The sequence below is a fragment of the Bufo bufo genome, chromosome 10 (genome assembly GCF_905171765.1).
Source record: "Bufo bufo chromosome 10, aBufBuf1.1, whole genome shotgun sequence".
Taxonomy (NCBI): Eukaryota; Metazoa; Chordata; class Amphibia; order Anura; family Bufonidae; genus Bufo; species Bufo bufo.
This window is the reverse complement of record NC_053398.1, coordinates 110,007,939-110,032,173: the sequence shown is the minus strand read 5'-3', so window position 1 is coordinate 110,032,173 and position 24,235 is coordinate 110,007,939. Positions and strand designations below refer to the sequence as shown.

The window sequence follows — 24,235 nt, the reverse complement described above, 5'->3', positions numbered from 1 at the left end:
TATACCTATAATATACTTTCCGTATAGTGCATTTGTAATTTGCAGGAGTTGTATGCGGTTATGCTGAGATACCCCAGCTATACAGAGTGACAAACGCTATTTGAACAAATAATTTCAACTGGTGTGATATACCAGTTGCCCCCCCAAAAAACTGATTAAGGGGTTTGATATACCTGCTTCTAGCAAATAATCATTAAGCGGTTCTATATACCTGCTTCCATAAATACTGCTCTTCTATAGAGACTTTGTCACAGGGTCATTTTGAATATGACAGGCAGAGGAAGAGGCCGGCCATTTTGCAGGGGAGGTAGGTGTCGGGAAGGTGGACCAGGCCGGAGCCTAAGTGGGAAGTTGGAGAAGGTGCGTGTGATTACGCCAAAGGATGCACCAGAGTTGGTTGAGTGGCTCACTCAGCCTTCTGCTTCGGCACCCTCCTCACTCTCTGCTGTGTGCACCCCCAAAGACACCACCACGACCACCACCATAGCCCCTCCACTCGAGTCAGAGTAATTATTTTCCCATCAATTCCCAGACCTTATGCAGCCATTCTTGGCATCGGATTAGGAAGAGGAGGTAGCAATGGCCACCACCTAGCGGTCTGACGACAGTACCCAGATCAGCCCAAGAAGGGTGGTGCCCGCTGTTGCTGCCACTCCGAGATCTCTAATGTCAGTGGTGGTAAAGGTGAAGATGATGACGTGTTGATGGACGTCACGTGGGTGCGCACAAGAGAGGAAGAGGAGGGGAGTTCAGAGGGAGAGACGGAGCAGCAGATAGGGTGGAGAAGGAGGAGAAGCAGGCAGAACTCGCAGTGCACACAAAGCAAAAAGCAGACTGCAAATGTATCTGGAGCGAGCCATCCAACATGCACAGTCACATCTTGCGCTCCCAAGCTCCGCTTTACTTTTATTTAAAAAAATCAAAAATTTACAGAAAGTGGGGAAAAATTATCAATTTTCAAAATGTGAATTTCTCTGCTTTTACAACAGATAGTGATACCTCACAGAATAGTTATTAATTAACATTCACCATTCTACTTTATTTGGGGATCATTATGTAAATGTAATTTAACATTTTTAGGACGTCTGAAGACTTCAAATAATAGAAGCATTTTTTTTTTCAAATTTTCAAGAAAATTTCCAACAACAAGGGCTAACAGCAAAACTACAAATTGATTGCCCTGATTCTGCAGTTTGCAGAAAGAACTCTTATGTGGTCATAAACTGCTGCATGACCACACTGCAGGTCTCAGAAGGGAAGGAGCACTTTATGATGTAGTGAGCATTCTGACCCACAGCTGTTTTACAGAAATGAATTTGTAGGGCATGGTGAAAAGTGAATATGTAAACTGTGCAAAGTGTAATAAGGTGGTAAAATTCAGAGGTTTTTGTGGGTGGGTGTACAGCTTATACATTTTAATACCATACCTAGCCCTCTTGCTGGGCAGGTATTGGCAGAATGTTATACTCTCTTTAAAATGTAAAAAGGACTTGTCTTGGAAGATGTTTTTTTTCAGGGGTGTACACCTCAGCCAACTTAGTGAAAGTGGTTGTAATGTAGAAATTGCTTCAAACGTTTGTCTAATTTCTATTTTTTTTTTAAACAAGGTCCATATGAAGCACGAACCCCCAAGACATGACAATCTCTGCTGCATTTACTGGGGTCCACTTCAGAGTTTGAGCAAATGTCCATGTGTAGTTTTGGGCAATATATTGCAGGGCATATAAATTAGTTTTTTCACTATTAAATTTGCAAAATCTTCAGAGAATTTTTTTTTTTAAACTTCTGTAAAGCCTTTAGTGTACACCTGGATTCCTGAGCTGCCCCCAAACTCTGGAATTTGAGGCTGATAATTCTCAGGGGCTGGGGTGTATATAAGATCATTTTGGGGGACTTCCTCAGCTGTTGTCCTTGGATGTCTCCTTGACGGTCTTTTATCACTTGATGATGAGGAGGAATGAAAGGACCTATTCATTGCAAAATGCAATGAGGGGAAAACATGGTGGCACAGTTCCTGTCATTGTATTCTCAATGAAATTATAGTGTTAATCTTACCTGGGTAATAGGTGTCCATGATCCAGTCTGAAGAATCTTCTGGTCTTGCATGAGAGAGAAGAAAGGATCTGGATTAGTGGGCAGCCTAACTGCCATTCAAGAAGAACCTATAAAAAAAGAGAAATAACAGTTAAGGCGCATTCACGTAAGTTCAGAAGAAAACTACAGACCTGCTTCATCGAGTTGAAGATGGAACTTCTAAAACAACTCATTTATAAAGAAGAATCCCTAGAAGGAGAAGAATGGCTGAGGAAATTCCTGAAGTCTGATTTCCTTACCGGAGATCCAGTTCCTTGCTCCTTTTGGTCAAGTCGGCAACGCAGGCAGGAGCACGAGCATCGAGTTAGCATACATCACTGTTGCACTCATGCGTAGTGACAATCCAGGAAGCCCTCTGCCATGGAAGAGAAAGAAGAAGGAAAGGTTGGCCTACACCCCGCTGATGGACACCGAGAATCGGTGGAGGGATCGTAAGCACAGTAAACAGAAGAAATAAAGATGACAACACAGCAACGGCAATCTCCAAACAACATCCAAAGGGAGGCGCCTGCAAGCAAAGAACTACAGCGGGAACGCAACAAAATGTAATGGAGATGCACTCTGTTCAAGTTTGTTCAGTTTTGTCCCTAACAACAACAAACTAATTTCCAAAAAGAGGAATCTGCTTTGCATTTAATGAAAACCTATTCCAATAGCAACCCAATGGCAAGTACAAGCACAAGGGTTCTTTTTGCAATAGATCACGTCCGGCATTCAAATGCTTAAAAAAACAAGGAATAACTTTTTCCCACACTAACAGAGAATACATTAATAAAGGATGTGACCCCAGTGAACAGAACAAGGTTAATCCAGTGGCTAGGACATTATCCAAACATGGAGATATTCCAAATTACTAATTAATGGTCTCAGTTATGGCTTTCTTGTACCTGAATTCAAAGGTTTTGGCTGCGTAATTGTTAAAAATATAAAATCTGTAAAAAAAAAAAAAAGAGAAATAGTTAGGAAAAAATTATAAATAAATTATAGTAGGTAGAGTTGCAGGTCCATTTGACTCACCACCGTTTGTAAATTTTAGAATATCCCCATTAGGTTTAGTCCCCATGAAAGAAATGAATTCATATAGACTAATTCACGTTTCCTACCCCAAAGATAATTCACTCAATGATGAAATTGATCAAAATAAAGCATCTGTCACTTATGCCTCATTTGACCAAGCCTTGGCTCTTATTAAACAATATGTCCGTTACGCTCTCCCTGCCAAAACGGATATTAAAGACTGCACCCTATTAATCCTAAGGGATACAATTTATTAGGATTCCACTTTGAGAACAAATTCTTTTACGATAAGGCTCTCCCAATGGGATTGACGCTGCCATGCTATTATGAGGCATTTGCCACCTTTTTGCAATGGACAGTTGAAGGCAATAGGAGGGCATATTTTACACTATTTAGATGACTTTCTATTTATTGACCAACATGACACAATAGAGTGTATGTCCTTACTAATGAAGTTTAAAGAGATAGCAGAATATTTTAAGATCCCATTAGCAGACGCCAAAACTGTCTACCCTACACACTGTATAACATTTCTGGGCATCGCTATTGATGCAGTAAATATGGAATTCATGATCCCTAAGGAAAAAATCTAATCAACTGTAGAGCTATTATCTAATTTACTTTTAAACAAAAAGACTACACGAAAAAATTACAATCAATTTTAGGGTCAATACATTTTTTAGCTTGGGGTATACCGATGGGGAGAGTATTTTCAAAAAGGATGTATGCAGCTAAGAATGGGCAAATCTTCACCGTTTGCTCACATAATGCTTACTATACAGTTAAAAGAGGATATTAAAATTTGGTTACAATTTTCTAAATGAATTCAATGGGAACACACTATGGCAGGATGAATTTATTGACTTAGACTCCCCTGACCTGACCCTGGCTCGCTTGGATACGGAGCATACTTTAATTAAATGGTCGGCAGAACAATGTCCGAATTCGTGGGTGATAACTGGGTTGACAAAAAATATATTTTTACTGGAATTATTTCTGGTCTTAGTAGCCGTTTCAATCTGGCAAACACACTCTCAAAATAAAAGAATACTCCTTTATTCTGATAATAAAATGGTTGTTTTCACTGTGAACTTCTTGTCAGCAAAATCTGAACCAGTAATACAAGAAAGGTAGTAGGGAGGAATCGGGCAACCATAGGCCAGTAAGCCTGACATCAATAGTGGGGAAATTAATGGAAACCATACTTAAGGAGAGGATTGTGGAACATCTAAAATCTCATGGATTGAAAAAAAAAAAACAGCATGGGTTTACTTCACGGAGATCATGTCAAACTAATCTTATTGATTTTTTTGATTGGGTGACTGAAATAATAGATGGCGGAGGTGCAGTAGACATCGCTAATCTAGACCTTAGTAAGGCTTTTGATACTGTCCCACATAGAACGCTTATCAATAAATTGCAGTCTTTGTGTGTGGACTCCGATATTGTTGAATGGATTAGGCAGTGGCTGAGGGACAGACAACAGAGGGTTGTAGTCAATGGAGTATATTCAGACCATGGTCTTGTTACCAGCGGGGTACCTCAGGGATCTGTTCTGGGACCCATATTGTTTAATATCTTTATCTTCGAAATTGCAGAAGGCCTCGATGGAAAGGTGTGTCTTTTTGCTGATGACACAAAGATTTGTAACAGGGTTGATGTTCTTGGAGGGATACACCAAATGGAAAAGGATTTAGGAAAACTAGAGGAATGGTCAAAAATCTGGCAACTAAAATTTAATGTTGATAAGTGCAAGATAATGCACCTGGGGCGTAAAAACCCAAGAGCAGAATATACAATCAGTGATACAGTCCTAACCTCAGTATCTGATGAAAGGGATTTAGGGGTCATTATTTCAGAAGACTTAAAGGTAGGCAGACAATGTCATAGAGCAGCAGGAAATGCTAGCAGAATGCTTGGGTGTATAGGGAGAGGCATTACCAGTAGAAAGAGGGTGCCGCTCTACAGAGCACTAGTGAGACCTCATTTGGAGTATTGTGCTCAGTACTGGAGACCATATCTCCAGAAGGATATTGATACTTTGGAGAGAGTTCAGAGAAGAGCTACTAAACTAGTACATGGATTGCAGGATAAAACTTACCAGGAAAGATTAATGGACCTTAACATGTATAGCTTGGAAGAAAGACGAGACAGAGGGGATATGATAGAAACTTTTAAATACATAAAGGGAATCAACAAGGTAAAAGAGGAGAGAATATTTAAAAGAAGAAAAACTGCTACAAGAGGACATAGTTTTAAATTAGAGGGGCAAAGGTTTAAAAGTAATATCAGGAAGTATTACTTTACTGAGAGAGTAGTGGATGCATGGAATAGCCTTCCTGCAGAAGTGGTAGCTACAAATACAGTGAAAGAGTTTAAGCATGTATGGGATAGGCATAAGGCCATCCTTCATATAAGATAGGGCCAAGGGCTATTCATAGTATTCAGTATATTGGGCAGACTAGATGGGCCAAATGGCTCTTATCTGCCGACACATTCTATGTTTCTATGTTTCTAAGGATTGAGGCACATGGTCTTATTATGTTTTAAACAGAACGTTTAGTGGAAAGCGAGATACACTGACGAGCAAAAGGGTAACAACGTTCTGAACTTTTGAATTTCAGGCTCCATATCTCACCATCCACTACATCTTCGAATGTGAGACTACCATCATTTTATAGACAACCTTGGCTACAAATCTCATACATAAATTAAACTTGCAACTATTTAGCATATGAATAGCAGATTCTTGTCATGTAACTGCATTGTTACTGTTTTGCTCCTGGTGGTGAAACAAGCTTTTTCTTCTTGCATACTACAAATTACAACCTGTTCTCACATTCCCTAATAGATCAGTCGATAGAAGTATCTCAGTCAAGAACATTTCCAAACTGCATCACATGAGCGCCATGACAGTTGGAAGAATACCAAATGAAATCTGACCATCCATTCCAAAGACAAGAGGTGGATGTCCAGGCCAAATATAGGCGTCAACAAATTGGCTCATCACAAGGTCTATCAGTTCTGGTGAGACAAACACGGCAGTGGAGGTTACTTGTATGCTTTGTAATAGTGAGATCACAGACGTCCATGCAAGCACCATGCGACGCGCATTACACAAGTCTGGAATGGTGGCCGAAATAAGGTGAAAAAGCCTCGACTTCAATATCGTCATAAGAAGTGTGGGCTCCAGTTTGCAAAAAAAGTACAAACAGTGGACAGTAGAAGATTGAAAACAAATGATTTGGAGCGATGAGATGAAATTCAATAGACTGGGCTCTAATGGGTGCAGATAGGTCTCGAAGAAACAAAGGAAAAGGGGGCTAACGGATCGAGAAATTGAAGGAACTGTCAAGTTCGGAGGAGGAAGCCTCATGATATTGGGTTGTTTCACAGCCAAAGGCGTTGGATAATTGAAAACAGGGGCGGGCTGACCATTCGGGCACTTGGGCATGGACCGAGGGCCTGCGGCCACTAGGGGGCCCCCTCAGGCCCCGCTGGCCACTGCCTCCGCTCCGCCGGCTCTGTGTGTGTCCCGATCCTATTCTTCACTATGCGAGTGGCATGGCTCGCATAGTGAAGGACTCACCGTGAATACTAATCAGCGCTTCCATTTTGAAAGCGCTGATGCTTACCGGAGGACCGGGAAGCGGTGAAGGATCGGTACTCACCGCTTCCTGGTCCTCAGCTGTGCAGGGCTGCGCACAGCGTGAGTCACTCTGTGACAGCAGGAGGAAGAAGATCGTGGTGCCGGTGAGGAGCGGCAGAGTCCAGGAGCAGGAGAAGTACGTGTTTTATTTATTTTTGCTGGGGGCATAGTGGCCAGGCGGCTGGGGGCTGAGGGATAATGAGGGCTGGCTGAGATGCATAATGGGGGCTGGCTGAGAGGCAAAATGGGGGCTGAGAGGCATAATGGGGGCTGAGGCATAATGGGGGGCCTGAGAGGCATAATGGGGGCTGAGAGGCACATAATGGGGCTGAGAGGCATAATGTGGGCTGAGGCATAATGGGGGGCCTGAGAGGCATAATGAGGGGCCTGAGAGGCATAATGGGAGCTGAGAGCGGCATAATGAGGGCAGAGAGGCATAATGGTGGCTGAGAGCGGCATAATGGGGGCAGAGAGGCATAATAGTGGCTGGCTGAGCGGAATAAGAGGGGGCTGGCTGAGAGGCATAATGGGGCTAAGAGGCATAATGGGGGCTGAGGCATATTGGGGGGCCTGAAAGGCATAATGGGAGCTGAGAGTGGCATAATGGGGGCTGAGAGGCAAGCTTTTTAATGTAAACACTGCCTTTTCAGAAAAAAAGGCAGTATTTACATTACTAATACAATATGATGGCTCACTTCAAGCGGATTATGGAGTCAGGTGCTGCCAACCCAAAATAGAGGGACACCCACCCTCTGGTTGTATAGTTAATAAATAAAAAGATAGTGGGTGAGCACTCAAGCACTTGGACTTGATAAAATTTGATTAAATCAATTTATTAATACATGTACTAGTCATAAAACCATTTAAGATAGATATAAAACATAACATGAATTATGATCACCAATGGGAATGAATATGTTGAGTTTCCACACTTAAAATGAAGTATTAAAATTGTCCAAGCAGTGTGGACTGCCACAGCAGATAACTGAGCACAAATCCACTGTCAAAGTGTCGATTCCAAAAATGTCAATCCTCAATTATGATTGTCAATCTTTATCCCATATATGGGACACATCAAGCACAAATAGATAGCCAAGGTATGATTGAGATAGTATTGTTTATCTCCTCCACAGGGTTGTCGGTGCAGTAGGATTAAACACAAGCTTAATGGCTATAGGTATTGATCATACCTTACGATGAAAGTCAATCCTTTGGGGAGGAATGGTTCTTACCTTCCTTCCTATTCACACAAACGGCTGACGGTGCAGGTTAGTCGTGGACTCGGTCACACCCCTGCACATCACAGGACCCGAACGAGACACAAGGAACACACATCCCCTATACACGACAGAGAATCACCTACACATCACTACAATCTGAGGCACAAACATTATCACCCAGCACAATCACTAGAAACCAATCACTATCACAATCACAGGGGTCCCCGAAACCAGTATCACCGAGAACACACAGAGGGAGAAAGACCAGGAGAAGCCACAGGAAGGGAAAGACAACACAGGAGACACCAATAAATGAAGACACCACTATAATTAATTTAAGTTCGGTTCATCTCACGAATTCACAATCACTATTACTACAAAAGGGTCTTAAGTTTGCACCAACTGAAAAATTGGACAAATTTTCAGTCTATATAGGGATCCAAAAATTTATACGGAACCTCTGTTTAAAAAAACACTTCCTAAAAAATCCTTTAGGCACAACTGACCCCAAGAATCAATCGACTAAAACTATCCTTAAAAATAGATCAATAATGTTTCCCAGAAATGAAATTAGTGCGGAAATGTCCACTTTTCAGAGGAATGTAGAAGTGGACATACGTAAACTAAATACAAAAGGTCTGGGACAGGGAAACCTAACTAGACACGAACGCCACTCCATAAAACAATTACAGAAAAATGGAAATATTACCATACGCCCCGCAGATAAGGGAACTGTAATAATGAATACGGCTGATTACAATGATGAATGTCTGCGACAACTTAGAGATGTGCAGACATATGAGATGTTGAAAAATGACCCGCTGGAGCATTTTGATGGGGAACTCAGGATGCTGTGTAAGAGGGGATTGGATTCAGCTGTTATTTCAAGTCAAGAACATGATTTTATCTTGGGGACACAGAGGAAGCTACCAGTTTTCTACTGTCTCCCCAAGGTCCATAAATGCATGCTGAGACCACCTGGTAGACCGATAGTCTCAGGTATAGGTTCTATATCTTCAAATTTGTCAAAATATATTGACGTACAGCTTCAACCGATTGTGAAAAAAACTAGTTCATATATTAAAGACACTACCCATATTATACAAACATTAGAAGAACTGACAGTAGAACCAGAGTGGATTATGGGAACACTCGATATACAATCTCTATATACCATAATCGATCACCAACAAGGGATGTCAGCGATTCGAGAACAAATAAAAAGAGACGGTACAATAAGTGAGAAACACATGGAGTTTATTATAGAGGGTATTGGGTACATTTTAGCCCACAACTATTTTTATTTTGAGGGCCAGTTTTACCTACAGAAATGTGGAACTGCCATGGGGACCAGATTCGCCCCGAGTTATGCAAATTTATTTTTGGCAGAATGGGAAGAAACCATCATTAAACCCAAACTCGGGGTGGATCTGGCCCTATGGCGTAGATTCATAGACGATATCATTTTTGTTTGGAAAGGTAATAGAGAGACACTGGAAATATTTCTGAATGAGCTAAATATTAACTCAATGAACCTAAAGTTCACCTCCAATATTATGGAAATGGTTGAATTCTTGGATCTTAAAATCAGGAAAGAGGGCAATAAATATATATGTAGTACATTTACCAAACCGACATCCAAAAATAGTTTTATTCAGTTCTCCAGCTGCCATCTGCCGAATTGGCTGATTAATATCCCTGTTGGCCAGTTCGGTAGAATTAAGAGAAATTGTACACAAGAAGGTGATTTTGAGATGGAAGCTGTAAAAATGAAGAATCAGTTTTTAAATAGACAATACCCAGAGAAAATCTTAGACGAAGCAATAGAAAAAACAAGAAATAAAGACAGACAAACTTGGTTCCAGGAGAAAGAACTAACAAATAAAAAGACACAAGAAGGAGGCATGATTAATACTAGAATGATACTTCCCTTCAGTAATAATTATAAGAGATTGCAGAAAATCATCAGAACCCATTGGCATCATATTTTGAGTGATCGGGTGATCGGCCATTTAATGCCCACTGGGCCTCTTTTAACATTTACGAAAGCCCCTAACCTGGGACTCAAAATAGCCCCATCAATCAAAAAACCAACAAAACAGGTCAATACAACCATGGATACCTGGATGAAATTAAAAGTTTTTTTCAAATGTGGCAGGTGCATGGCCTGTAAGATCTCCCCGACACCGAGGAAAATATCAACAATTGCCTCCACACAGAATAGATATAAATGGGAGATAAAGGAATGTCTGACCTGCAATACCGCTGGCGTGGTCTACCTGATCCAATGCCCTTGTAAAAGACAGTATATAGGACGTACCAAACGCCCCCTGAAAACCAGACTGGCCGAACACATCTCCAATATCCGTAAGGGATATGAGAAACATTGTCTTTCAAGACATTATAGAGATGTTCACAATAAAGATCCGTCCAGTCTCGTTTTCACGGCTTTGGAGAAGGTGGACATACACTGGCGTGGTGGGAACTACATCAAACAGATGTCTAGGATGGAATCAAGACGCATCTATGAGTTCGGATCTATGCTACCAGCCGGCTTAAATGCAGACCTCGAGATTTTTGGGTTCTTGTAGGCTGGGTGCCCCATATCCGACTCATACGCCGCAGTTGGGTCGTTTACCGACACTGCGTCGTGGACTCGGTCTGGGGCCCCCAGCCCCTATACATCCAATCAATACGACATTCAATCAATATGTCCATATGTCTTTTGTTGCACATCTACTTCGCATTCATCTGTCATTGTAATCAGCTCTGACTAGTGGAATTGATGATGATATAAAAGGGACACTGTTTTAATATAATGGTCGATCATGTCTCTGGGGTCCATACCAGATCCCCAATAAATATCCAGTCATGCTCTGTTGGATATATCCAATATGACATACCTATTTTTTATGTTACACAATTTTAAATGTTTTATGGAATTTTATGTATTTTATGTATTTATATTGAAATATTTATAGTTTATCATATATGTTCACCTTTGAGATGGTCAGAACAAGAGATGACAAATTGAACTGACCTGGATATTATAGAAGACATTACTGTTAATGAAATAATTGCCTAAGATGTTTTATCTTTGTTAAACAATTAGATATAACAAAATGCTTTCTTACTTCAAGTCCATATGTAACAGCAGAATTGTATAGCACAGAAAACGCATATATGCTCAATAAAACCGCATGAATACCGCATGCATAGAAATTGGAAAACGTATTCCAAAATGGAAATCCAGGAATCCACAGTTTTGGTGTGACATTCAGGATATAAAAGGTGGAGGTCCACAGGTGTCAAGGCACCACTGAGGAAGGGAAGGCTAATTCCCGAAACGCGTCTGGGCCGGACACCTGTGAGCAGCACCTCCGTGATTTTTAGCGTGGCCACGCTACTTCCAACTGCAGCCGCAGTCAACCTTATAGGAACAAACAAACACAGACCGAAGAGGTAACTTCTTTGTTCCAGCCGGAGGATTATCACACACGGACGCATCCAACTCCCGCGTTAGTTCGGGACTAGCAGCGTGAACAGTGTGGAGCGTGACGCCGGCATTAACCTGCACCGCTTGCGACCGAGTCCACGACTAACCTGCACCGTCAGCCGTTTGTGTGAATAGGAAGGAAGGTAAGAACCATTCCTCCCCAAAGGATTGACTTTCATCGTAAGGTATGATCAATACCTATAGCCATTAAGCTTGTGTTTAATCCTACTGCACCGACAACCCTGTGGAGGAGATAAACAATACTATCTCAATCATACCTTGGCTATCTATTTGTGCTTGATGTGTCCCATATATGGGATAAAGATTGACAATCATAATTGAGGATTGACATTTTTGGAATCGACACTTTGACAGTGCACTTTGACAGTGCAGTCTACACTGCTTGGACAATTTTAATACTTCATTTTAAGTGTGGAAACTCAACATATTCATTCCCATTGGTGATCATAATTCATGTTATGTTTTATATCTATCTTAAATGGTTTTATGACTAGTACATGTATTAATAAATTGATTTAATCAAATTTTATCAAGTCCAAGTGCTTGAGTGCTCACCCACTATCTTTTTATTTAGTATTTACATTACTGCCAAGGAACACCTCTAGTGGCCACTCATCAGACGGCCACTAGAAGTGCTTTCTATTCCAGTGTCATTCACGCTAAACACTCCTCATAGAAATGCATTGATTCAAAGCATTGATTCTCTATCTGAAAGCAGTGGGTTGGCTATTATATACTTACACACTGCACATTCCTGTGCATTGTATTGATGAGATGATCTGTAATACACTCACAAACTGCACATTTCTGTGACTTATATTGCTGTAGAGCTTGTGATACTCACACACTGCACTTTTCTATGCGTGTGTGTGGGTGTGGCTTAAGGGTGGCCCCATAATCCCCTATTGCCCGGGGGCCCCATGAGTTGTCAGTATCGATGGTGGTATGAATGCTGAGCTATATGTACTGTAAGTATCCTACAAGACGAGTTACTTTGTACACTCGACTACTATGGGTATTGTGAGGCGGTGACAGGAGTCATTTATGGGGAGAAATGTGTCACCCAAAATGTTGCAGGAAGTATTCTAAAGTGGCTTGCTTATACCAGGAATGTGTCACCAAGGTGTCCTGCCTTGGTGGAGTAAAAGCCTTAGTCCAGGTGTCCACTAAAGTAGTTGGGGGACCCATATAGATAGTGTAGCTGGTTCAGGTAGTTCAGTGAGGGGTTTTACTGGGAACAGGCAATGTGTTGGGTGGGTGCCTGTTCCCCAGGTTCCAGTCTGGGACTTGAGGCATGCTCATGTCTAGGGATCATATTTAATCCTGCTACTGGATCTTAGGTGTGTCTCAGTCTGGAGGAAAGGCAGACAGTGTGAGGTAACACTGTCCGAGTGTGCTATGACTGCTGGACCCGGCTGTGATCCGGATGTACTGGCTGTACTGATCTGAAAAGCCTAAATAAAGTGGACTTTTGATGAACGGTTTGGTGTCCCTGCCTTTGAACACTGGTCTTGTGAGTACGGTTCCCCACAAGTAGTGTTGGATGCGGGCAGATGACCAGTGAGGCAAACACAATTGTGCATATCCTTCATACAGCCAGCTAAGTTTTCCCTAAGACAGTGGATCAAATGGAGGCACTACTACAGCAGCTGCTCCAGGCTAATGCCCAACAAGCCGAGTGCAATGCACAACAGCAAGCAGCGAATGGCCAGCAACAACAGACAAACAGCCTGTTGATTCAAAAGATGGCGGCCATGCAAGCGACCCTACAAGCATCCCAGCAAGGAACCCCAACTGCGGTGACCCCGTTTCCGTCGGCTTCCAGAGATAAAGTCCGGTCAGCGCTGAGGAAAATGAGTCCTGAGGACGACTGGGAGGCATTCCTCGCTGTAATTGAAAGGACTGTGGATCAGGAAAACCTGCCGTCTGAACAGTGGGCTGAGGTGAAGCCCAGAAAGCCTATTTTGACCTCAGTCGTGAGGATGCCCAGGACTATGAGAAACTTAAAGGTGAGGTCTTGGCTCAAATGGGGGTTAACACGTATGTGCGGGCACAAAGGGTGTACCAGTGGGCTTTTTCAGAGACCCGGCCAGCCAGGTCTCATGCATATGACTTGCTGCACCTGGTGAAGAAGTGGCTCCAGGCGGAGACCTTGATCCCCTCACAAATTATTAAGCGGGTAGTAGTGGGACGTTTTGTGCACACACTGCTGTGGGCCATACAGCGCTGGGTGGGCCAAGGAGACCCAGACAAGCTTGATCAGTTGGTTAACCTGGTCGAGCGGTATATGGCGACCCAGGACTTGATGCAGGACTCTGCTCAGTTGAGAGAGACACGCCAGCCCCCCTGGAACAAGGGTCCGCCCTTCTATAGGGGGGAACGCTATCCAAACTCCTGTGAGGCGAGTCCCGGGGACCCGTGAGGCCACTGTGATTCGGTGCTGGCGCTGCCAAGGCCCGGGACATGTTGCGGCTGACTGCCCTATGGCTTCGGAACCCATAGTCTGCTGGTTCGCTCGCCGGTCCTCGTTATATGCCCAACCTTTGTGTGTTGCTGACCCTCTGCTGGCTGCTGATACGCCTCCCTTGTGCCAGGTCTCCGTTAATGGGTACCCGGGCAAGGCACTGCTGGATTCGGGGAGCCTGGTAACCCTTGTGCATGAGTGACTGTTTTCAGAAGAAATACCAGGAGAGCAGAAAATAGCCATAGTATGCATCCATGGAGACCTCTGGGAATATCTCACAACAAGGGTTACCCTGACCACGTCAGGCAGGGAAATGCAACATGTCGTCGGGGTGAGGCGACATCTCCCTTATGACGCCATATTGGGAAGATACTTACCCATTTTCTGGACACTGTGGAATTACGGTATGCAGTCTCTTAGTGAGGAAAACTGTCCAGGCCCAGAACCCGACGACCCCAATGCTGGGGTACCAGCCATAGGGGTCACCCCCACAGATATAGAGTGTAATCCCGATAGATTTCCCCTAGAGATGTTGGCTGGTGAAACAGTAACGACCCCATCCATCCCGGACCTGGAGGTGTCCCGAGAAATGTTCGGGACATTGGTGCGTGAGAGAGAAGGGGTAACTGTAATCAATAGTGTGGCTCTGCACCCAGGAGCAGAATCTATGTTTCCCCACCTGGTTTTTAACCAAGAACCATTATACAGGGTGGACACGGTGCAACAAGAGGTAATAGAGCAGCTGGTGGTACCCCAGCCTTACCGCCAGATGGTGCTAGACTTGGCCCACACGCATGTACTGGGAGGTCATCTTGGGGTGAAAAAGACCCAAGAGCGAAAAATTGCAGCATTTCTTCCCGCCCGGGATATATGAGGAGGTTAAGAGGTTCTGTCAGTCCTGTCCTGTGTGTCAGATAACTAGCCCCCAGCCCCATTACCATAGTCCATTGGTACCTATGCCAGTCATAGAGGTACCGTTTAAAAGAATAGCCATGGATCTGGTAGGCCCCATAAATAAGTCGGCCAGAAGTCACCAGCATATCTTTGTGATTTTAGATTACGCTACCAGGTATCCTGAGGCAATTCCCCTATGCCATACATTGACTAAGCTTATAGCCAAAGAATTAATGGGCATGTTTTCCTGGGTAGGGATACCTAATGAGAGCTTGACAGACCAGGGGACTCCCTTCATGTCGAAAGTCATGAAAGAACTCTGCCGGTTGTTAAATGTTAAACACTTACACACGTCTGTTTACCATCCCCAAACAGACAGACTTGTGGAAAGGTTTAAAGGGCTTCTGTCACCCCACTTTTTTTTAAAATCTTAGTCCACAACCTAACAGGTATAGAGTAGCATAAACAAGCGATATGTGCGAATTTAGAGAAAAAATGCATGGGAACCGCATCAAAACCACATGGGTTCTGATGCGTTTTTTAGTGTGGAAGAACCAACAGAGATGGATACATAATATGTATGGGAAGTTTTTTAAATATATTATTGCTTTATATGTTTTTAATTGTTTTATTTATTTTTAAATGCATATTTTATGTACAAAAACTATTAATATATGGCTAGGAATAAGGACGTGTATAAGACAGTGTATTGTAAATGTAGGCTATAACTAAAAAGGATAATGAAGTATAAGATTGAATGTAAATTCCAGAAAAGGCTTTATCCCAAATAGAAAAAAGATCCATGTCGGGTTTTGAGAATCTATCCTCTCACTATAAAAGGAAGGAATTTATGGGGGACTGGTAGCTACTGAGGAAGGGGCGATTAAATGCCCCGAAACGCATCTAGCCAAGACAGGACCCCGAACCTTTGAACACTGGAAATTGAAAGATATTGCCGGACTCTCACAGCATATTTTTGTTCATCACCACGTAAAGGGTAAATGAGAAAGAGACCTCGAAAGACCACAGTCTGCAGCAACGATCGGTCTGCACGTGTCAAAAATGTACCAACGTGGGAAGTGAAAACTACTATCGCTCGGATAAAACTGGTTTCTACACATAAAGAATTAATCAGTAGAGCGATTTTGTGGTGAGAAAAGTTATACGGTAAGACTTTTTTCGAACTTTTCCGGCAGAACATTTATTAAAATCGCAGTGTTAATATTCCAGTGGGACGCCGCTGGTTTGAATACATAGCGGGACGCCGCTACATCTTGCTGGTTTACTCCAGTGAGGGACACAAAATAATCAACGTTGCCCCCAACTACTATTGTACTGGACTTATTTCAGGACATTATGAACATTGTTGGCATTATTCTATTCTGGGATTATTTAGTGTCAGAAGCGAGTGAGCTATACGAAAACTGTAGCCACTACGTTCCCTGCGAGGATTTTATATTCGGATACGAATATTGCTGCTGTTTATGCGAATATTTATTCATCGATTTAAAGTATTATATAATCTTATGTTTTTATTTGTTGTGCATGCCATTTGGGTCTAGCTACTGGTGCACTATCCAGACTAGACAGTCTTATATACCACCATTTATTCAGCTAATACTGTACATGCTATTTATTGTCGAGTATTTATAGCCATTTTAACACGTGGGTATTATCCTTTTTACTGTTGTTTTTAATGTTGTTTAAAAGGTCAATAAACTTCTCTATGGTTTGCATATGTATTATTCGCCTTGCAAGAAGTGCTCCAGGCCTCCACTGGGTTCTCGCCCTTTGAACTATTGTACGGTAGACATCCTCGGGGCTTGCTTGACGTAGCTAAAGAAGCATGGGAGCAACAGCCCATCCCACACCAAGAGTGTTATCAAACACATAGAGAAAATACAAGAAAGAATAGGGACAGTTCTGCTGATTGTCCGGGAGCATATGGAGGTGGCACAACTGGCCCAGAGCCGGGTATACAACCGGGTCGCCCAGGTAAGAACTTTTAACCCGGGCTGGTACTTGTGCCCACGGTTGACAGTAAATTCCTTGCTAGATGGCAGGGACCATACGAAGTGATGGAGAAAGTAGCACTGAGTAGTGAATTACAAGGTATACCAGCCCGGTCGGCGAAAGCCAGAGCAAGTATACCATGTTAACTTACTAAAGCCCTGGAGAGATAGGGAGAGTCTGTTTGAGGACAACCCACTCTCTGTCTTGACTGCGGGGAAGGCTCCGGGGCCACCAGTGATCCCAGAGAAAGCCTTCTCTGTAGTGAAGATAGCGAATGGCCTGTCTACTAAACAGGTTCAGGAGGCCAGAGAGTTTGTCGGAATAGGGATGTGTTCTCCGAACCTCCTGAACACACCTCCCTAGTCCGAAATTGTCACCGAGCCCCAGGTAAAAGTTCGCTTAAAGCCATATCGGGTGCCTGAGGCTCGGCGACAAGCCATTTCTAAGGAGGTGAAGCCGATGCTACGACTAGGGGTCATTGAAGAGCCTCGGAGTGAGTGGGCTAGTCCAATAGTCCTCATACCAAAGCCAGACGGAACGTTATGGTTCTGTAATGACTTCCGGAAGCTCAATGCAGTATCAAAGTTTGACGCCTACCCCATGCCTCGGGTCGATGAATTGATAGAACGACTATGGCATGCCCGATACTTTTCAGTCTTGGACCTCACAAAAGGGTACTGGCAGGTGCCCTTAATGGAGGCTGCAAATGAGAAAACTGCCTTTGTCACCCCTGAAGGGCTGTTTCAGTATAAGGTGTTGCCCTTTGGCTTACATGGCGCTCCGGCCACCTTCCAAAGGTTAATGGATATCATTCTTCGGCCCCATCGTCAGTACACTTCAGCATATCTCGATGATATCGTAGTGTTTAGCATGGACTGGGAGAGTCACTTACCCAAGGTGCAGGCGGTGGTTGACTCTCTCCGGAAAGCAGGATTGACCGCCAACCCGAAGAAATGTATGATAGGGTTAGAAGAAGCTCGGTACCTAGGGTGTGTAATTGGACGGGGAGTCATTAAACCCCAGGTAAATAAAATAGAAGCCATACAGAACTGGCCCAGACCACTTACGACGAGGCAGGTAAAAGCTTTTTTAGGGTTAGTAGGATATTACCGGAGGTTTGTTCCAAATTTTGCCACATTATCGTCTCCGTTAACAGACCTCCTGAAAGGGCCGAAGTCTGTGAGGGTCCGCTGGACGGTTCAGGCAGAGGAGGCCTTCAGGTCATTGAAGTCGGTGTTGTGTGGGATCTCGATCCTAGTTACACCCAACTTCAATAAGGAGTTTATTTTACAGACAGATGCCTCTGAAGTAGGTCTAGGTGCTGTACTGTCTCAGGAGGTTAACGGTGAAGAGCATCCCGTTAGCTACCTGAGCTGCAAAGTAACGCCAGCCGAATTCAGGTATAGTGTAGTCGAGAGGGAGTGTCTCGCCATCAAATGGGCACTTGAATTGCTACGCTATTATCTGCTGGGGGGGTCGTTCTGCCTGGTGACCGATCATTCACCTCTCATGTGGATGAGTCAGACGAAGGAGAGGAATGCTTGGGTCACCAGATGGTTCCTTTCCATGCAAAATTTAAAGTTTACAGTGGAACACAGGTCGGGGACGCTGCAGGGGAATGCGGACGCCCTGTCCAGAGTCCACTGTATGACGTGTGTTCACCGCCACAGGTTTGAACAAAGGGGGGGGGATAATGTGAGGCGGTGACAGGAGTTATTTATGAGGGGAGAAATGTGTCACCCAGAATGTTGCAGGCAGTATTCTAAAGCGGCTTGCTTATACTAGGAATGTGTCACTAAGGTGTCCCGCCTTGATGGAGTAAAAGCCCTAGTCCAGGTGTCCACTAAAGTAGTTGGGGGACACCATATAGATAGTGTAGCTGGTTCAGCTAGTTAAGGGGGGGGGGGGTTTTACTGGGAACAGGCAATGTGTTGGGTGGGTGCCTGTTCCCCAGGTTCCAGTCCGGGACTTGAGGCATGCTCATGTCCAGGGATCCTATTTAATCCTGCTACTGGATCTTAGGTGTCTCAGTCTGGAGGAAAGGAAGACAGTGTGAGGTAACACTGTCCGAGTGTGCTATGACTGCTGGACCCGGCTGTGATCCGGATGTACTGGCTGTACTGATCTGAAAAGCCTAAATAAAGTGGACTTTTGATGAACGGTTTGGTGTTCCTGCCTTTGAACACTGGTCTTGTGAGTACGGTTCCCCACAGTATGAAAAGGACAACATAGTTTTCAACCAGGACAACAACCCATAGCATATGTCCCCAGACCTTAACCCAATCAAACACTTGCGGGTAGAGTTGAAGAAAAAGCTGTATTCGTACCTAAGTGAGTCAACCAGTTTGCACCAACATTAGGAACGTCTAGAAGATACCTACAGTAGGAACAGATTTTGGTTGAGACTTGCTTGAATCATGCTTACCCAGAAGGATTCAGGCTGTGTTGAAAGCCAAAGGTGGATTTACAAAATACTAACAAAATAATAAAATTTAGAATTTTAGGAGCAAAACAGTAACAATGCAGTTACATGCTAAGAATCTGCATAACTAATCATATGCTACATAGTAGCAAGACCAATTTATGTATGAGATAGCCAAGATTGTCTATAAAATGATGGTAGTCTCATGTTCGAAGCTGTAGTGGATGGTGAGATATGGAGCCTGAAAGAGAAAATTTTAAAACATTGTTGCCCTTTTGCTCATCAGTGTATATGCTGGTTTAATTAAATTGAACAAGTCCCCAAAAAATGAAATTACAACCGTGTGGAGATAGATCAAATGGAAACTGATGATTGAGGGCCAGGCTTGACCCTTAATATCACGTTATCACTCTCAGGTAAATTGTTGAATTACCTGCTGTAGGTTTGAGCAAATCGAGCTTCGGATCAAAGATCCGAAGTCGATTCATTCAAAAACTTTATATGAAATGCTGTCTCCATACAGCATTAAAACGTATTGACTCTAAGGAGGAAAACTTAATCTCACCTGAAGTTTCTTGAAACTTCGAAGAATGACTTTGGTATTCCTGTCTGCTTATTTAAAAACATTTTTAAATAGGAATCCGAAGTCAGGTTTGGTACTGGCTGGTACCTCAGTACCAAAGCCCACTTCGGATTCCTATTTTAAAATGTTTGACGCTTAATTTCACTCTATCATTCACAGGTATATTGTTGCACTACCCTGAGTATTGGTGTACTGATCACCTAAATGCAAGTTTAATTAAATTGAACAAGTCCCAACAAAATTAAATTACAACCGTGTGGAGATACAATAAATGGAAATGGATGATTGAGGCCTGATGCTTAAAGGGGTTGTCTCATCATGGACAATGGAGGCATATTGCTAGGATATGCCCCTATTGTCTTATAGGTGTGGGTCCCACCGCTGGGACCCGCACCTATATCAAGAACGGAGCCCCGCAAGGTGGAGGCTGAAGGACTCCAGTCCGGCCACCACAAAGCCGGTTCCTCCTAGAAGTGAATGGGATCGTACTGTGCATGCACGGCCCCCGCTCCCATTTATTTCTATGGGGCCGACAAAAATAGCCGAGCCAGTGCTCGGCTATTTTTGCCGCCCCCATAGAAAATGAATGGATGGTGGCTGCGAATACGCAGTGCGCCCTGCTTCACTTGGGGGGCTCCGTTCTCGATATAGGTGTGGGTCCCAACTGTGGGACCCGAAACTATAAGACAATGGGGGCATATCCTAGCGATATGCCCCCATTATCCATGACGAGACAACCCCTTTAATATCATGCTATCACTCACAGACAATGTGGTGCACTACTAGTGTATTGTTGTACTAATCACCTATATGCAGGTTTAATTAAATTCAATAACCCCCTCCCCCTATAAAAAAAGGAACTGTGTGAGTTTATTTAGCCCTAATATTATGTTATCAATCATTGATTTATACAGTTTTTTAAAAATGTAAACAACAAAAAAAAAAAATGTGTGAAATGACCTGACACATAGTTCTCACTAGTATTCTATATGCTATGCTAGATTTATGGTAGAACACATGTTGTACAGTTTTAGCTTATTGCACTCCCCTCCCCCCAAAAAAGCATTTCAGTGAAATTGAAAAAAATGAAAGGATGTCCTTGCATATAGCTGCTTACAGAAAACAAACATGTTAGGAGAGGTGATAGCTCCTCTTTAAAGTACAAAGAAAGATTAAATACATTCTATAAAAACAAAGGTTATTGAAAAGGCCCAATCATGAAGCGAAGATACAAGAGATTCCTTCCTCATCAAATGTCCCTTGGAGTTCAGACAAGTGGTCATTGAAAAACTGAAAGAACATGCACATGTTAAATCTGTCCAAGGCAGGTGGCCCTCAAAATTCAGCGAAGAAGGTCATCAAGACTCCTATGGCAACTCTGAAGGAGTAAAAAGCTGCAACAGAGAAGACTTTGCACAGGACAACTGGTCTTGAGGGACTTGACCAGTCATATGGACAATCACAATACATTAGTAAGAGCCTTGTATTACCTTTCTCTACATGATAAATGCCACTTGCTGAGTGAGACAACCCCTTTAAGTCTACTATGACTCAATGTAGCTACAGAACAAAACATGAACATATTTAGGTATACGGCATACATATTAGGACATCGTCAGACATCATCCACAACTCCATCCTTCGTCAGGCAAAACTCCCTCCTACCTCAGACTTTAGACAAAACTCCGTCCTCCCTCATCCAAAACTCCATCAGACCTCAGACAAAACTCCGTCCTCCCTCATCCAAAACTCCGTCCTCCCTCAGACATCAGCCAAAACTCCATCAGACCTCAGACATCAGCCAAAACTCAGTCGTCCCTCATCCAAAACTCCGTCGTCCCTCATCCAAAACTCCGTCGTCCCTCATCCAAAACTCCGTCGTCCCTCATCCAAAACTCCGTCGTCCCTCATCCAAAACTCCGTCGTCCCTCATCCAAAACTCCGTCGTCCCTCATCCAAAACTCCGTCGTCCCTCATCCAAAACTCCGTCGTCCCTCATCCAAAACTCCGTCGTCCCTCATCCAAAACTCCGTCGTCCCTCATCCAAAACTCCGTCGTCCCTCAGCCAAAACTCCGTCGTCCCTCAGCCAAAACTCCGTCGTCCCTCAGCCAAAACTCCGTCGTCCCTCAGCCAAAACTCCGTCGTCCCTCAGCCAAAACTCTGTCGTCCCTCAGCCAAAACTCTGTCGTCCCTCAGCCAAAACTCTGTCGTCCCTCAGCCAAAACTCCGTCAGACATCAGCCAAAACTCTGTCGTCCCTCAGCCAAAACTCCGTCGTCCCTCAGCCAAAACTCAGTCGTCCCTCAGCCAAAACTCCGTCGTCCCTCAGCCAAAACTCCGTCGTCCCTCAGCCAAAACTCCGTCGTCCCTCAGCCAAAACTCCGTCAGACATCAGCTAAAACTCCGTCAGACATCAGCCAAAACTCCGTCAGACATCAGCCAAAACTCCGTCAGACATCAGCCAAAACTCTGTCATCCCGCAGCCACAACTCCGTCACACATCAGCCAAAACTCCGTCACACATCAGCCAAAACTCCGTCACACATCAGCCAAAACTCCGTCAGACATCAGCCAAAACTCCGTCAGACATCAGCCAAAACTCCGTCCTCCCTAACTCAAAATATGCCCAACTACACAAACTCTTCACCTGACAGAGCTGCTAGCTGCTGGAGAGGCAAAGGACCTATGATGATGTCATGACCATGTGGCGAGTCACGTGTGTGGGAGGGGTCAGATGTGCACAGCAGCTGGTAGAGTGTACAGAACTGTAGCCATCAAATAGAGCTCTGTACTAGAGATGTGTGTGTAACCTGCATGTAGCAGTGTTGTGTACTGTGTAGCAGAGCTGTATGTGTAACCTTCATGTAGCAGAGTGGTGTACTGTGTAGCAGAGCTGTATGTGTAACCTGCATGTAGCAGAGCTGTGTACTGTGTAGCAGAGCTGTATGTGTAACCTGCATGTAGCAGAGCGGTGTACTGTGTAGCAGTGCTGTATGTGTAACCTGCATGTAGCAGAGCCATGTACTGTGTAGCAGGGCTGTACGTGTAACCTGCATGTAGCAGAGCTGTGTACTGTGTTGCAGAGCTGTATGTGTAACCTGCATGTAGCAGAGCTGTGTACTGTGTAGCAGAGCTGTATGTGTAACCTGCATGTAGCAGAGCTGTATGTGTAACCTGCATGTAGCAGAGCTGTATGTGTAACCTGCATGTAGCAGAGCTGTGTACTGTGTAGCAGAGCTGTATGTATAACCTGCATGTAGCAGTGCTGTGTACTGTGTAGGAGAGCTGTATGTGTAACCTGCATGTAGCAGAGCTGTATGTGTAACCTGCATGTAGTAGAGCTGTGTAGTGTGTAGCAGAGCTGTATGTATAACCTGCATGTAGCAGTGCTGTGTACTGTGTAGGAGAGCTATATGTGTAACCTGCATGTAGCAGAGCTGTATGTGTAACCTGCATGTAGCAGTGCTGTGTACTGTGTAGCAGAGCTGTATGTGTAACCTGCATGTAGCAGAGCTGTATTTGTAACCTGCATGTAGCAGAGCTGTGTACTGTGTAGCAGAGCTGTATGTGTAATCTGCATGTAGCAGAGCTGAATGTGTAACCTGCATGTAGCAGAGTTGTGTACTGTGTAGAAGAGCTGTATGTGTAACCTGCATGTAGCAGAGATGTGTACTATGTAGCAGAGCTGTATGTGTAACCTGCATGTAGCAGAGCTGTGTACTGTGTAGCAGAGCTGTATGTGTAACCTGCATGTAGCAGAGCTGTGTACTGTGTAGCAGAGCTGTATGTGTAACCTGCATGTAGCAGTGCTGTGTACTGTTTAGCAGAGCTGTATGTGTAACCTGCATGTAGCAGAGCTGTGTACTGTGTAGCAGAGCTGTATTTGTAACCTGCATGTAGCAGAGCTGTATGTGTAACCTGCATGTAGCAGGCTCTATGTGTAACCTGCATGTAGCAGAGCTGTGTACTGTGTAGCAGAGCTGTATGTATAACCTGCATGTAGCAGTGCTGTGTACTGTGTAGCAGAGCTGTATGTGTAACCTGCATGTAGCAGAGCTGTATGTGTAACCTGCATGTAGCAGTGCTGTGTACTGTGTAGCAGAGCTGTATGTGTAACCTGCACGTAGCATTGCTGTTTACTGTGTAGCAGAGCTGTATTTGTAACTTGCATGTAGCAGAGCTGTGTACTGTGTAGCAGAGCTGTGTACTGTGTAGCAGAGCTGTATGTGTAACCTGCATGTAGCAGAGCTGTGTACTGTGTAGCAGGGCTGTATGTGTAACCTGCATGTAGATAAAAAGAAAGAGACAGGAGGCAGCGCCTCGTGTGTAAAACCTGCATGTAGCAGAGATGTGTACTGTGTA

General features: G+C 43.8%; 1 long non-coding RNA gene across 1 annotated transcript in view; it reads right to left on the bottom strand.

The window, feature by feature from the left end:
* Window positions 1-2,049: 2,049 nt before the first annotated feature.
* The window catches only part of LOC120981025, a 76,934-nt gene continuing 54,748 nt past the window's right edge, over window positions 2,050-24,235 (bottom strand). Inside the window, exons 2-3 of the long non-coding RNA XR_005774607.1 lie at window positions 2,334-2,449; window positions 2,050-2,162 (exon numbers count right to left, since the gene is read on the bottom strand). This is a non-coding gene — a long non-coding RNA (uncharacterized LOC120981025). The remainder of the gene's footprint in view (window positions 2,163-2,333; window positions 2,450-24,235) is intronic.